The sequence below is a fragment of the Sorex araneus genome, chromosome 2, assembly GCF_027595985.1.
Source record: "Sorex araneus isolate mSorAra2 chromosome 2, mSorAra2.pri, whole genome shotgun sequence".
NCBI classification, from domain to species: Eukaryota; Metazoa; Chordata; class Mammalia; order Eulipotyphla; family Soricidae; genus Sorex; species Sorex araneus.
This window is the reverse complement of record NC_073303.1, coordinates 144966762-144980054: the sequence shown is the minus strand read 5'-3', so window position 1 is coordinate 144980054 and position 13293 is coordinate 144966762. Positions and strand designations below refer to the sequence as shown.

The window sequence follows — 13293 nt, the reverse complement described above, 5'->3', positions numbered from 1 at the left end:
CTCAAAGGGAATTAGTTCGTTCAGCAGGTTTAAAAAATACGAGGCAGGACCTTCCGACATAAGCCGCCCTTCCTATTTTAATTGAAAATGCTAACCGAACGGGAAAAATAAGTTGCGTTTCACATGACTAGCCTGCTAAAGAACCAGCACTCCGACTGGAGCCCACAAAATTTGACGTCCAGCGTTACGAGAAACAAATAAAGCAATACAGAAAATTAAATGCGGTCCAATAAAACCTTTTCATCTCTTTGACACCCAACATCACATTCCCTAAGGCCAAATTCTTGGAAAGCGTGCGTTCTGTACGCCAGGCTGTTTGGGGGTGGGGGGAGGGAGGGAGAGGGGGAACTAAGATAAGGACCCAGGTGAGAGAGACAGTCAAAAGAAAGATTCCTAAATTAAGCGGGATGTGCTAATGCATCAAGTGCCTCCAGTGCTGAAAAGTCCTTATAAAAGCAAATCGTTGTGCTTAGAATCCGCCATACATCTCCCTGTCATTCACTTCCCGGAATTGGCTAATCTGTAGAAAGCAGATACTTCCTACCTAAACTGCTGGACACACAATAAAAAAAAGGTTCCCTAAGGCTGTGTGAGGGAAAGCTGTCTCTCGGCCTCCACTCTGTCCAGGGAGCTAGTGTTTTCCAGTGAATTCACGTTGCCTTGCGTAAACATCTAGCTACTGATAAACTCTTCTACCTCCACTGTTAAACCCCTCAGAGACTTTGCAGCTGCCCTTCATTGACCTAAAAGGACTCCTAAAGAAAGTCAGGTGGTGGGCACCATTTTTGTCTCTTAAACTCGTTATAGGGGTAAAGTTAAAAAGCTATACACATGAAATTTTACCGTGTTTACCAAGGATCGGTTAAGGGGGGGAAATTGCCCCCTGTACTTTGTCTGACGTAATATAAAGTTGCACTCTGAGGGAAACTTTGAAATAAATTGTCGGAAGATGAGGGTCATGATCAAAATAACCTGCCTCCAAGAAATTGACTGTACTTGTAGTTTGATATTCTCGGTAAAGTTTGCCAGACTCTCCCAGGGGGACAGAGGAATCCAACCCAGGTCGGCTGCGTGCAAGGCAATCGCCCTACCCGCTGTGCTATCACTCCAGTTCCTATACAATGTAATGACATGAAAATTGTTAAAATTATAATGGAAAGGCATTAGGATTGCAGTGAAGAATATTTAAGTTTAAAAACTGTGATTAGATAAGGTCTTGGTTGTTACTGGCTCCATTTTAGATATGGTTTGTTTAGGTTTGCTTCTCTAATTTTAGATTATGAGGTTAGAATGTTTATAGGGAATGCTTCAATCTTTATATTACATACGCACATAGCTTAGCCATGTGTTCTCCAACTCCTGTACATGTGTGTACATCCCCAAAAATATAAAAAGAATTCTATTTTATATCAAATGTTAAAAAGAACTGTTTCTTTGGTAAGCAATTTGTAGAGTTGAGAAAAGGGATACAATAAGAATGATTTGGTGAGGAAACAAGGAAGGGTGATGATGAAGGCTTGATTGATAGAAAATGAAAATAGGATCAAGAATTTCTGGGGCCAGGGAGATCTGGTAACTTGGCAGTCATGGCACATGCTTTGCATATGCCTAGACCCTAGAATCGTTCTAGATATTCTAGAGAACTAGAATAGTTCTCTGTGCACCAGCATCTCCAGGATCGCTCTAGTGGCCGCTGGCGCCATAAGGCCCTAAACATTGAACTGCCCAGTCTGTTCAACAGATTATCACCAGGAACAGCCCCAGGGACCTCCTAAGCACTTCTTGAGAGTTCCTTCACCCCTCCCCCAAATCTTAATGACTGATTAGAGAAAAATTTTACAAAGAATTTCAGACCCCTAATTTTGAACATTTCAAGTTACTAAATGGGGCCAAAGAGATAGTAAAGCACGTAAGGCACTTACTTTGCATGCAGCCAACCCTGGTCAATTCCTTGCCCCACATGTGATTCCCTGAGCACCACTAGAAGTGATCCTTAAGCACTGAGCTAAAAGTAAATAGCACAGAGAGGTGTTGCCCAGAACCCAAATACAGCTATATATCTACATATACTATATAGATATATATATATATTAGTTCATAGTCTGTAAAGCTTCAAACGAGACCAGAGTAGTTATAAGTTTACTTGTTCTGTTAAAAAGAACACTGACTTCAAGCACTTTTTCCATGTCACAAGAGACAGCTTGTTTTAAGTCTGCCTATTTTCATTATACTTTACTATTAATTTGACAGATGTTAAATTTACTTTCCTATCCTCATTATTTTTATTGAGACTAAATGTTAGAAACCAAAGATACAATTACATATAGTTTAGCCTTTGTTTTTGTTTGTTTGCTTGTTTGTGTTTAATCACATCTGGCAGTGCTCAGGCTCCATACTCAGAGATCACTGTTGGCCAAGCTCAGGGAACAGGTGCAGTGCTAGGGATTTAACTAGGCATGGCCATATGCAAAGCAAGTGCATTAACCCCTGCATTTGCACATGTCTCTCTGGCCCCAATGACATTTTTTAATCAAAATAGTTTGCTATGTATAAGAGGTAATACATTAGGTGCTGCTTCCATATGCAATATTATATATTATAATATATGTAGACTACCTAAGAATTTGGAAATATTTGTAATACACTGAACTCATTGACATCCTGAATACAAAAGTTAATTAAATTAGATCATCTTCCTAAGATTTATATTCTCATAGAGGGAACAAGTAGACTATGTATTTAAAAAAACTATATTGCTAGCCAAATAAGAAAAAGTCTTAATGAAAAAATAAATAAAATACTATGAGGGAAATGCTGTCAGAAAACAAATATGATTTACCTCTTGAGAAGAATCAAGGAAATCTTAATGGAAAAAGAGTAGTTTTGAAATGGAATTTGTGTATTAAGGAAGTTACCATTCCCCATACACAGCCACATAAGAAATACGTATCTTCTTAATATTTTTTGTATACATGTACTAGTTCTGTAAAGATTTGCTCCTCAATAGCCAGAACACAAAATAGTTTATAAAGGAATATTAAAGAATATATTCCTTTTATAATTAATTAAACTTTAAACATGGTAATGTGTTAGGACAGCATTCCAGTAATTAAACTATTTAGGCTAATATTTTATGATCATCTTAATAAACACAGAAAAGGAATTTAATAAAATTCAACATCTATTTCATAATAACTCAACAAGCCTGGTATAGATTCTAGATTCTTTTTGTTGTTCTTCTTTTGGGTCATACCTGGCACTACTCTGGGATTATTCCTGATCTATCCATAGAGATCATTCTTGGTGATGCTGGAGGGTGAGGGGAACCATGTATAGTGATGGGAAGTGAACAGTGTTGGCCATGAGGAAGGCAAGTGCCTTTCCCACTGACTATCTTTCTGATCACAATTCTAGCTTCTTAAATTGTGGGCCTTGACTCATATGGCAGTCACAGAATAATTGGGGGAAGGGAATAACAAAAAGTCTGAGTGCAAGGATAAATAATTCAAGTAAAGTATATAACACACCTGAGATGTCTCTGACAACACCCATGTTGCATTTCTCAGGAGAAAATTGAGTTTTTTCCTCTATGTAAGGAAAAACACAACAACGTCTACTCTTATAACTTGTATTCAACACGGTGTTGGAAGTCCAACTTAGAACACACACACACACACACACACACACAATTTAAAGAATGAAAAGTATTACTACTTGAAGATGACATGATATTGTGCATAAAGGCGCAAAAAAATCATCACCCAAAAGTTAGTACAATAAATTCATTCAGTAATATTTCAAGGTGAAAAATCAATAAACAAAAGTATTCCTTATCTTTTTACTAATAATAAACTAACAGAAAAATGAATTGAGAAAACAAGTCTGAGGCATGGGTGAAACTCAGAGACTTGAGCATAACTTAAGTAGAGCACATGCTTGATATAGGCAGGACCCAAGTTTAATACTCAGTAACATATGGTCCATGAGTACCACTTACATGGTCCTGTTGCCCCTGCGTCATTAGGTTCACACAGCACTACATCGCCAAGTATGAGCACCAAAGCTTCACATCCACCAGGTAGAGTTATAATGCATTTGACAAACTATCCTATTTATAATTTCATCAAAAGGAATCAAAAATCTAGAAATAAATTTAGCCAAGAAGGTAAAAGATCCATACACTGAAAATTATAAGAGATTGATAAAACAAATTGAAGACAAAGTTATTCGATGTTCATGAAATGGAGGAATTAATGTTAAAATCTTTGTGCTACACAAAGCAATCTATAGATTTAATGTAATCACTGTCAAAATTCTTTATAAATAAAACAGTCCTAAAATTTTCATGCAACAATGGATCCCGAATAGTCAAAACAAGAACAGTCGGAGGCATCATACTCCCTGATTTAAGCTGTATCACAAAATTCTAGTAGGAACTTTAAAATCCAGCATGACTATATTGGCAAAAAAAAAATAAAAAGGGAGATAAGTAGAACAATGGACTGTAACAGATATCCCAGATATGAAACTTTGCAGACATGGTTAGTTTACAACTAAGGAGGTCAGACTATACAAGAAGACTACCAAATGTTTTCAATAAGTGAGGTTAGACTAGACTACAATGTGCTGCACAGCGAAGAAAATTATTAACAAAATTATAAAAGATCCAGCGAATGGAAGTAAATGTTTACCAGTTATCTGATAATAGATATCCAAATTATTATCGAGGAAACAATAACAAAAAAGAGAACCTGATTGAAAAATGAGAAGAAAATCTGAATGTATATATTCTCCAAAGAATACATGAATATGGCTGATAGATATATGAAAGATGTTCAGCATCACCAATCATTAGGGAAATGCAAATAAAAACCACAAAAATATCAAGAGTTGTTAAGGATACAGAAATAAAATCCCCATTCATATGAATATAACAGTACAGCCAATATGGAAAACAACATGAAAGGCCTTTTAAAAATATTGAAAATGGGACTTTTTTTTAATTAATTTATTTATTTTTAATTCGTGAATCACCATGAGGGCACATTTACAGATTTATACACTTTTGTGCTTATGCTTCCCTCATACAAAGTTCGGGAACCCATCCCTTCACCAGTGCCCATTCTCCACCACCAGTAAACCCAGCATCCCTCCCACCCTCCCTGATCCCATCTCCCCCCACCCCGCCCTGCCACTGTGGCAGGGCATTCCCTTCTGTTCTCTCTCTCTAATTAGCTGTTGTGGTTTGCAATAAAGGTGTTGAGTGGCCGCTGTGCTCAGTCTCTAGCCCTCATTCAGCCTGCAACTCCCTTCCCCCACATGGCCTTCGACTACATTATAGTTGGTGATCCCTTCTCTGAGTTGCCTGTTCCCCAGAATGTGAGGCCAGCCTCCAAGCCATGGAGTCAACCTCCTAGTACTTATTTCTACAATTCTTGGGTGTTAGTCGCCCACTCTGTTATTCTATATACCCTAGATGAGTGCAATCTTTCTATGTCTGTCTCTCTCTTTCTGACTCATTTCACTCAGCATGAAACTTTTCATGCCCATCCACTTAAATACAAAATTCATGACCTCCTTTTTTCTGACAGCTGCATAGTATTCCATTGTATAGATGTACCAAAGTTTCCTCAACCAGTCATCAGTTCTAGGGCATTCGGGTTTTTTCCAGATTCTGGCTATTGTAAATAGTGCTGCAATGAACATACATGTGCAGATGTTGTTTCGATTATACTTTTTTGCTTCTCTGGGATATATTCCCAGCAGTGGTATTGCTGGGTCAAATGGGAGCTCAACCTCTAATTTTTTGAGAGTCGTCCATATTGTTTTCCAGAAGGGCTGAACCAGTCGGCATTCCCACCAGCAGTGAAGAAGGGTCCCTTTCTCCCCACATCCTCTCCAACAGCGGTTGCTTTTGTTCTTTTGGATGTGTGCTAGTCTCTGTGGTGTGAGGTGGTATCTCGTGGTTGTTTTGATCTGCATCTCTCTGATGATTAGTGATGTAGAGCACTTTTTCATGTGCCTTTTGGCCATTCGTATTTCTTCCTTGGTAAAGTTTCTGTTCATTTCTTTGCCCCATTTTTTGATGGGGTTGGATGTTTTCTTCTTGTAGAGTTCAACCAATGCTTTATATACCATTGATATCAACCCCTTATCTGATGGGTATTGTGTAAATATCCTTTCCCATTCTGTGGATAGTCTTTGGATTCTGGTCACTGTATCTTTTGCGGTGCAGAAGCTTTTTAGTTTAATGTAGTCCCATTTGTTGATCTCTGTTTTTACTAGATTGCTTAGTTCTGTGTCATCTTTGAAGATACCTTTATCTTCAATATCGTAGAGGGTTTTGCCGACTTTGTCTTCAATGTACCTTATGGTTTGTGGTCGAATGTTGAGGTCTTTAATCCATTTTGATCTGACTTTTGTGCATGGTGTCAGGTCAAGGTCTAAGCCCATTTTTTTGCATGTGGTTGTCCAGTTGTTCCAGCACCAGAAAATGGGACTATTTTTGACTTAGCAAATTCTCTTCTGGACATTAACTGAAGTATAGAAAAACACAAATAAGATATGTGCCCTTGTGTTTATTGAAGCATTGTTTATAGTAACCAAATCAAAATGTAACTAAGCATGCATAATAATGAGTAAAGAAAATGATTAACAAATTTATATTATATATATGGATACACATACTATGGAATAGTTTCTATTAAGAGAAAAGATTCCATTTGTGTACATGGGTGCTTTTTGAAGACATTATTCTATGTAAAATGTTAGAAATAGAAAAATACCATATGACCTCACTTATATGCGAATCTAAAATTATATGTAATATATACGACTGGAGCAATAGCACAGCGGGTAGTGCATTTGCCTTGCATGCGGCTTACCCAGGTTGGATTCATCCATCCCTCTTGGAGAGCCCGGCAAGCTACCGAGAGTATCCCACCCACACGGCAGAACCTAGTAAGCTCCCCGTGGTGTATTTGGTATGCCAAAAACAGTAACAAGTCCCACAATGGAGATGTTACTGGTGCCTGCTCAAGCAAATCGATGAACAATGGGACGACAGTACAACAGTGCTACAGTGCTATGTATGATATCCTCGATACAATATATTCAGTTCATAGGTTCAGAGAAAAGATTGATGGTTTCCAGAAACATGAAGGGTTTTAAGTCAGGATAAACAAAATGTGTGAAAGGAGTTAAAAGGCACAAACTCCTAGTTGAACAAAAACAAAGTGATACAGTTACAGCAGGACAACTATAGTTAAGAATTTAACTGCAGACTCAAGAATATAAACGTGGTTAAGCACATACCTCACATTATGAGCTCTAACTTCAATTCCTGTTCCCCCAAAATCCTCCAAAACAAGAAAAGATACATTAACATTTTAAATAGAATAAAAATTTTAAAATTCTGTAAGCTCTTTGTGGTGCTAGATGTTACCTTGCCATATAATGCTTATCATTTTGTTATATATACATATTCAATCTTGATGTTGTATACCTAAAATGAATTTAATGCCATATACTTGTCAATTATATTTCAAATTTTAAAAATGTATTTGTGCCAATAAAAAATGTTCCAAGTCAGACTGAGGTGGATTTCTATAAATTTGTGTATAATACAGGTGCAATGTATAAGATTTTCTAGCACTGGAGACCTAAAATTTGTCTAGAACTTCTAAACAACAATATTGTAGAAATCTGAAACTTCTTATAGTGATCTCTGATTTTCCAGGAGCTTGTGTTTTCCTGATTTTTTAATACATAGACACTTGATTCCATGCATGTTTTCTGCTTTACACTGAGCTATTGTTTGGCTATTTGTTTGTTTTTGTTTGGAAGTTATATCCAACAAGGTTCAGAGAAAACTAATAGCTCATTGCTGGGGTTCACTCCTGGCAGTGCGAGTGGTGGGGGGGACTAGAGAAAGATGCCAAGGCTGAGTCTAGGTCTCCTTTGTGCATAGCATAGCATGCACAATACCCCTTTAAGCTCTCTCAACAGCCAAAAGCAATTTATTTTAATAAAAAATTAACAAGAATCAACATTTTCCACCCAAATCTCACATTATAGTAATATAATGAATTTGACTAAAGAATGTGGTTTAATGCAAAGAGGAATAGGGACAAAGGAAAATGAGAAACCTATTAAATACTGTGATGCTGGCCCAAAACAGCATATGAAACCAAAGGAACAAAAGGACATTCAAAATCAAACTCATGCATATATGGCAGTTCGGTTGCATTAACAACACACTATCAACACAGTTGACTAGGGAAAAGAGACTAGTTCATAAATGGTGTTAGGTAAATGGAGAATAAATGAAAGTAGATTTTAATTTCTGTAGTAAACAGCTTTTTTTTAAGGTTCCTACATCTACTTTTATTGTCTAATATTTTATAGAAGTCTTTTAATGCCCCATGCTTATTTTTTTGCCACTGTTATTAAAACACACCTTTTCTTGTAAAGTCAGTTCATCAACATGATAAAGGGCACTTAAGAGAGACTCACAACATACTTCAAAGTGAAAAACTTAAAGCTTCCCTCTAAGAACCAAAACAAAGAGAAAGAGAGAGAGAGAGATGCCTGCTTGTACATTGAAATTTAACATTGTACTAGAAACTATAGCTAGAACAGCTTGTCAAATGAAGAAAAAAACAGGCATATTATCATAAAAAAAAGTTAAACTACACCTGCATATGACATGACTACCTAAAACTTAAAAAAACCCACAAGAAAGATAGTAGAGCTCATAAACAAAATCAGCAAGAGCATAAAAGGTAATCGTAAAATCAGATTCAGGGAGATCACATAGTGGGTAAGGTGCTTGCTTTCCATGTGGCAAACTGGGGTTTGGTCCCCTCCCTGGCACTATATATTGTCCCCCAAGCAGCAATGCAAGAAAAAATTTCAGAGCACCAAACCAAGAGTAATCCCAGAGCATTGCTGCTGGTGTAGCTCCACACACACAGAGACACACAGACACACACACACACACACACACATGTGCAACAAATAAAATAAATAAATAAAAAATAAAATTGTTTTGAATTCATTGAGGGATTTTTTTCTCTCATTGAATGGTTTGGACATGTTAAAACCAGTTGTTCATGGATGGATTTTTGAGAGCCTCAATTTTATTTAATTGATTAGTACCTGTATCTGTAGTTTATCCATATGATCCTCCCCCATTGTTAGGTTACTGTGACTTTGCAGTAAGATTTAAAACTGGGTAATGTAAGTCCTCCCATGCTGTTGTTTTTTTTTTTAATATAGTTTTGGATCCAAGCCCCATGCAATTTCATATGAACTTGAGGATTGAGTTCCCCACTTATGTAGAAAAGGCTCTTGCAATTTTGATAGAGAAGGCATTAAATCTATAGATCAGTTAGACTTGACTTGATAGAAATCTTAATAATTGTTTTCCAACTCATGGATATGACACATCTTCATTTATCTAGGTCTTTAATTTTTTGGGGAATTGTTTTTGCAGTATACATAACATATTTCAGGTCCTTGGCTAAGTTTATTCCTAGATATTTTATTAATTCAGATGTTTTTATGAATAAAACTCTTCTTAATTTCCTTTGAGTATTATTAGTAAACAACTTTTAATTTTAGGTCCTGTAGAGACTAACTATGTATCTGAACTCTAAATGGGAGATAGGAAGTAGAATCATTGTCCTGTCTTAATCATGCAAGTCTGAACTTGGGGAAAACAGTTCGCTAAAACAGCACCAGTTATGCAAAAACTGTAAGTGCAGTCTAGACAAAGGCACAGGTACTTCAGAATCCCTAGACCCTGCCATGTTTGAGCCCAATATCATCCTTGTGTCACAAGTGAAAGAATTTTCTTGTGGTTTATTGAGGTAAAATAAAATCGGGTTGTTGTCACAGGTCATTTGATATTTGTAGGTCTTATCTGATGCCCATGACAATTTTATAGTTTTATTTGCATATACAGCACAATGTTTGACTATTATAATTTGAAATGTAATAAATCTTACCCCAATCCTTGAGAAAAGAGATATTCTTTCCATTACATTTTCTACTAAAGCTTTTGTTTAGGAAACCTGGGTATCAATACAGTTGAATTTGTCTAGAGTCATTTGGAAAACAGTTGACTTTTTGTTTGTTTATTTTTTTGCTATATTGAAACTAGTATCTCCTCATAGTAAGAGTTTTTTCTCTCATAAGTTTTTTGAATCTCTTGACTTTTTCAAATTAAAAAAATTGTCTTTAAAGAATTTTTTGGGGGCCGGAGAGATAGTGCAGCAGATAGGGGGTTTATCTTGCACACAGCTGGCCCAGACTCATGGTACTCCATATAGTTCCAGGAGCATTGCCAGAAGTGATTCCTGAGTACCCAGCAAGGAGGAACCCCTGAGCACTTCCAGGTGTGGCCCAAAAAGCAAATAATAATAATAATTATAATAATAATAATTTTGCACCATAGTAACAATAAAATGTTAAATACTACTTATGAAAATATGCACTTTTACCTATTTGAAATTTTTTATACTTTAGATTTTAGTATTTTTTTGCTAATAATACTGTGCACTGAAGTATTATAAAAGGTATTTTTTAAGTACTTTTTACATTTAAGTACATTCAAGTATTTTTTTTCCCACTTTTTTGGGTCACACTCAGCATTGCTCAGCATTGGGTCACACTCCTGGCTCTGCACTCAGGAATTACTCCTGGTGCTGCTTGGCGGACCATATGGAATGCCAGGGATTGAACCCAGGTCAGCCGCATGCAAGGCAAAGGCCCTACCCACTGTATTATCACTCCACCCCTATTCAAGCATTTTTTAAAATTATTGTACATTTAAGTATTTTTTGCTTGTAACTTTTAAAAGTTGTATTAAATTTTATCAAATACTATTCTAAAAATAAAGTAATAATAATTATTATTCTTTTACTCTGTTAAAATTTTGAATTATAATGCTAGATTTGCTGGTAATGAGCCACATTTCTAAATAATTTTTCTTCATTATTATTTAATGAGTCATGTATCTAATTTATCATTATTTTTACTTTGGAATGAGCAAACTGTAGAGATTACTATCCATAAATGGAATGGATCTTGTTCAACATTTATTTGATTCTGAGATTTTGACTAGGTTAGCCTCATAAGATTACTTGGGAAAACTTTGTCTTTGACCCTGCTTATAAATTATGTCTTCTTTTGGGGGGGGGTTGGAATTTTCTATATATTCTCAACTTTGGTCAGCGAGTATTTTTACCTGTTCCTAAATCATTTTAGCTCATTTAAAGTTCATAAGAAAAGTATTGATTTCTTGTAGATTGCTAGGTTAATCTTTTACATTTGCAAAGTATATTTTATTTTTTAGTAATTTCTTTTTTAAAATTGGAAAAAATTAGTGCTTTGCATAGCAGCACTATATTTATTTCCTTCTGACTACCTTGTTTTTGCATTTGTTTAGCAGCATATCTATTTAATTTCTTATTTTTCAACCACATGCATCCAGATCATCTTCCTCCATTTGGGAAATTTTACAATTTTTGTTGGTTTTGGGGCCACAGTCAGTAATACTCAGGGCTTACTTCTGTCTCTGCATTCAGGAATCACTTCCAGTGGGGTTTGGGGGACTATATGGGGTGTCAGGAATTGAACTGGGATTGGCTGGGTCCTGTACTCTGTATTATTACTCTGGTCCCGGGAAATTTTATAGTTTTAGACCTTATCTATAGCTGTGTAATAATCCATTCCAATTAGCAGCTTACTACAGCCACTTTATTTGCACCTGATTGTGTTAATACCAATTTCAGCCAAATTTATCTGAGTTGTTCTTCTACTCTTGTCAACTATGTGGCTTCATTTCAACTCATGCAAATGTCAGAAGTTTCCACTGTTTTACTTCCATGCTTTCAGTCACTATGTCGTAGAAAACTATTCTCAGTTCATGTACATTCGCAGCATGGAGCCATAAAGAAAAAATAGTTGGAAAATTCAACTTATCCAGATGCTCTTCTCTCTCTGGTGTTTAGTCCACCAATTCTTCGTTATTCCCCATGGTCTCTGGTGTTCTTAAAAACACAGCTTTTGTAACTTGCTAGACAGTTTTCTATATCATTTGGGAGTTGCAGCTAGTTTTATGTTTTGCATACTGTCTGGAAGCAGAAGTTTGGCATATTAAAGTTTTCGTTTCAGATATTGTATCTTTCAGTTGGGTAACTTTCTTTTAATTCATTTCATTTGATATGATTCTAAGCTGAAATTCTTCACCTTTTCTTCTAAATATATTGCACATGCTTTTTATAGTATAGCATAATGACTTTATGTGAATATCCCACACTTATTTTTCTTGGTTTCAGTCATTCATTCCAGGGTGGTTTTTTTTTTTGCAGCATGGATTGTAATTTAATGAACCATGGATACAATATGAACAGTATGAGAGTAAACAGTATAGAGATTAATTTTTCTTCTTGGAGGCAGATGGAGTTCGGACAGATCACTTTGGTGCTGTTTGAGATAAGTGTTAGTGTTTATTCAGACAGGTATATTTTCAGGCACATTTATTTCCATAGGCATGGCCTTTCTGGGTTCTCAAATGAAAGTATGGTGTTTTAAAGTTCTCTATTTTAGCAATTCCCAAAACCCATCTTGTGTCAGTTAAGAAAAAATTTCTTATCAGCTCTAACCTCACTCATAGCTGCTGTTTCCTTTTATTCTTCAAATACAGCTAAAAAGTTCATAAATTCCTCAAGAAGAAATCCAAGATAAAGTCTGGGGCTCTTCCCTCTGGAAAGGTACTTTCTAAGTTTTGCTGTTAAAGTTTGGACCTTTTGATTTTGGTGTTGTTGACTCTGCGATTTGGATATTGGGTTCTATCATTCCTTAACATCAGCTTTGTGCCTTAATCCCCTCAACTAGCCCCCATTGCTTCTCATCTGTCTCTGCTCCACTTCCTTTTCACCCTTGCTCTCCTCCTCCCTATACTCTAGGGCCTAGTTTGATCTGAACAGTCCCCTTTAAGAAATTGCATTCCCTATCCGGTTTTTCTAAATACCATATATAAGTGATATTATCCTGTGTTTATCTTTCTTCTTCTGGTTTTTTTCATTTCACATGATGTTTTCCATTTACATTCATGTTTCACTGAATTTAATAATTTCATCATTTCTTACAGCTGTGTAGTATTCCATTGTATATATATATATATATATATATATATACCACATATTCATGATCCATCTATTTGTCATTGGACATCTAGGTTGATTTCAAATCTTAGTTATTGTATTGAGTGTTGCATTGAGTAAT

General features: G+C 36.0%; 1 pseudogene; it reads right to left on the bottom strand.

Moving 5' to 3' along the window:
• The window catches only part of LOC101542576 (39S ribosomal protein L15, mitochondrial-like), a 51978-nt pseudogene that overhangs the window by 454 nt on the left and 38231 nt on the right, over window positions 1–13293 (bottom strand).